Source organism: Clarias gariepinus, chromosome 3 (assembly GCF_024256425.1).
Source record: "Clarias gariepinus isolate MV-2021 ecotype Netherlands chromosome 3, CGAR_prim_01v2, whole genome shotgun sequence".
NCBI classification, from domain to species: domain Eukaryota; kingdom Metazoa; phylum Chordata; class Actinopteri; order Siluriformes; family Clariidae; genus Clarias; species Clarias gariepinus.
Window position 1 is genome coordinate 37800716 of NC_071102.1, and position 3677 is coordinate 37804392.

The 3677-nt window shown below is 49.6% G+C and overlaps 1 pseudogene; it reads right to left on the reverse strand.

Moving 5' to 3' along the window:
* Positions 1–262: 262 nt before the first annotated feature.
* On the reverse strand, positions 263–3309 carry LOC128518697 (uncharacterized; annotated as a pseudogene).
* Between the last annotated feature and the right edge of the window lie 368 nt (positions 3310–3677).

The following is a 3677-nucleotide window of genomic DNA, read 5'->3' on the forward strand; positions in this document are numbered from 1 at the left end:
ACATGCGTTTATCAGCCTTTTGATAAAAACGCTGCCTTTTGTAAAGTGAAAGTAGGACGCAGGTTTCCACACGGCGACAAATAATATATATATATATATATATAGTTATATAATACATCTACGATGCTAATATACACCCATTTCTAATGGATGAAGCCTTGGCCTGGAAGAGAGGTCGTCAGGTGGTCTCCAGCCTTCACTGGGTGTTTCGACCCTTAACCACAACACCCTCCGGTTGGCGGGTCAGCAGTGACTGGCCAGGTCACTGCCCCTCTCCACCAGGCTTCCAGCTTATGTCCTCTCTCTTGTGCCAGAGCCAACAGGAGGCTCTCTCTGCCGCTTCTCCCAGCCTACGAACGGCTGCTTTCCTCAAGTGGCCTCTCAGTCCAACCTTTGTCACCAGATTCCACACAGATTGAGCTGGGAATCCTCGACAACCGACTTCCGCAGTCATCAGCCATGTTGTCCACCCCTTGTCCCGGCAGTCTTGGGCGAGTTGCTGGTATTTGCCCTTTTTTCTCTCTGCAGCTTCCTCACAGCCCTCCTCCCACGGTACCGTCAGCTCCACCAGGATGATCCTCTTTCCCTCTAAAGACCACATAATGATATCGGGCCTTAGAGTTGTGGATAGTACTGCCTCGGGGAAGTGGAGTCTCCTCTCGAGGTCAACCTCCATTTCCCATCCCTGGGCTGACTGCAGGAGATTCTGTCTGGCTTGGCTGTGGACGACAGGTCTTTGGCCCTCTTTCACAAAGGCGATGGCACTTAGCAGTGGTCTTGCTTTGGCTGGTTGTCTCTTCCCCCTTTCCTTCTCCAAGATGTCCGCGAGCACTGCCAACACCTTATCATGGCGCCACCTGTACCTTCCCTGTGTCAATGCGATCTTACACCCAGACAGAATGTGCGCCATTGTTCCTTTCCCACCACATAACCTGCACATTGGGTCCTTACTCCTCCCCCACCTGTGCAAATTAACTGGGGTTGGTAAGGTGTCATACACTGCTCCATGGGCTACAGGGCTCCAGCCGCCACAGTTCGCTCCATGTGATTGTTCTCTTAGGGAGGTTCCACCTCGTCCATACGCCTTGAGTTACGAGCTCGATTGATTTTGCTCTTCTCCCTTCTTCCTCAAGGTTTCGGACTTCATCCAGAATCATAGTTCTCTTCTCCCTCGGGCTGGACTTTGACCACTGCTGGAAATGGGCTGTTCCTAGACCCTGTCTTCCAGTACAAGGGTTTCCAATAATTTCTTTGTTCCTAAGAGAACATTCCGCCAGGTCAATTGCAGTGCTGGCGGCCCACTTACGGCCAGATCTTGTTCTGACTCCTGCTTCCCTGGTGAGTTGGTCTCGAGAGTCCCTATATGTCAGGGACAGTCTGCACTTGGTGACTTTAAACTCCTCCACCACTGATGACAGGGGAAGCTGGAGCTGGCCTGACCTAATGTAAAGCCCCAAGGATGTAAAGCTTGGGGGTATTCCCAACCATTTTCTAAGGTGCTTGCTGAACTTCCTCTCCATTCCTTCAACAGTTGATAAGAGCACCTCATAAACAGTGAGAAGCCACATGAGTCTCGGAAGCAGGCCATGTTGGTAGATCCAGCACTTGTATTTTCCCGGCAGGCCAGACTTATCAATCTTCTTCAGCCATTCTTCAACTTGTTTTCCAGTGTTGGAGATGCTGTTCTTGTCTGACAGGGAATCATCATACCACTTTCCAAGGCATCTAATCGGATTCCCCTGGATGTTCGGTATCACTTCCTCTTGTATAAGTAGCTTGAACCTTTCAGTTGTTTTACCCTTTTGGATCACCAGGCTCCTTGATTTCTTGGGCTTAAAGACCATCTTTGCCCAAGTGGCCATGCGATCCAGTTCTGCCAGGACCCATCTTGCCTGCACGTAAGTTGGTGTTATCACAGTAAGATCATCCATGAATGCCCTGATTACTGGCTGTTGACATCCTGCTATGGTCTTCGGCCCTTTTGACTTTGTACTTGCTGCAGAGATGATCAGGTTCATTCCCATGATGAACAAGATGGGAGAGATTGTGCATCCTGTCACTATCCCCTTCTCCACTGGCTGCCACTTTGTTGTAAACTTGGCAGACTGGAATCGTAGCTTGATGTCTCTCAGGTAACTTGTGATCATGCCCTGGATATTATGCGGGATGTGGTAGTAGTCCAGAGCTACTTGGATCAAGTTATGGGGAATAGATCCATATGCATTTGCAAAGTCAAGCCAGACAACTGTTAGGCTGCCTTACTTTTCCTTCGCTTCTTGGATGAGTTGGCTGAGGACCCCTGTATGCTCCAAACACCCGGAGAAACCTCCAACACCGCCCTTCTGGATAGAGGTGTTAATATATCCATTCTGGGTCATGTAAGCACTCATTCTCTTCGCAAGTACAGCAAAGAAAATCTTTCCCTCCACACTAAGTAGGGAAACAGTTCGGAACTGGCTGATCTGTGTGGATCCCTGTTCTTTGGGCACAAAGCACCCTTCTGCCCTTCTCCAGCTTGTTGAAATGGTTCCCTTGGACCAAATCACCCGCATGAGCTTCCACAGCCTTCGTAGAAGCTTAGGGCATTTTTTGTATACTTTATATGGTATACCGCTGGGACCTGGAGCAGAAGATGATCTTGCGTGCTTGACTACCTCTTGGACCTCTCTCCATGATGGACACTCTGTTCTGAGGGATGTGGTAGGTGGATCGATGTTAGTCAGCCATTGATTCCTTTCCAGGGCATCATCTCTTGTAGGATCACTGAAAGGCTTCTCAACAGACTGCTCCACCTCCTCTTTGGAACTTGTTAGAGTCCCAGACCTCGCCTCCCCCAGAAGTGATTTAGTGAAGCGGTAGGGGTCCTTCATAAACTGGGCACGTGCAGCTTCCTGCTTCTTCCGCCTCTGTTTAAACCCCTCTGCTCTTCTTGTCCTGATGAGCTGCTCGCGGAGGCTAGCTGTCAGCTCTTTTATTCCTTCCTTTTCCTCTGTGCTTGCTAGTTTGAATTGCTTCCTCAGGGTTTTGATCTCCTTCCTAAGTTGTTTGATCTTTCTTTCTCTTCTGTTATCCTGCTTTTCTGGTTCTGCTTTATTCTCTCTCCTTGGTACTGCTCCAAACCGTTCCTTTGCCACATTGTAGGTGATGGCTGTTAGTAAATCCACCTTCCTTTCCGCTGATCCTGCCTGAACCGCTCCAAGGACTTTGTCCAGATCTTCATCTAACGTGGACCACTCCTTCCCATCACTCATTTTAGGCCACTTGATTCTTTCCTTCGTTGGCTGGGGTTGGCTTTCTGGAATGGCGTTGGAGGTTCTCCTTGTGTGATCTTGGGGAATTGCCAGCACTGAGAGATCTCTAGGACTATGGTGTGCTTCCTGCCTAGGGTTCTCCTGCGTCTCACCAGACAGTTCGTCTTAGCGGTGTGCATGCATCCATCCTCGTCCACATGTGGACTTGCTCTGGTGTATTTTGAGCCCTCTTACGCCCTTGCAGATCCTTCCACAACTGCATTTCAACTCTGGTGCCTCCTCAGTCAAGGTGGTTTGTTTGAGCCTTCTCTGCGTCTGAATTACTGTCCTTGTCGTAGCCATCAAATCTGTCCTGGTGAGCCTCTCATCCCCCCCCCCTCTCGGGAGACTCTGGGGGTATTTCTCATTTGTTGATTCTGTAGCTTG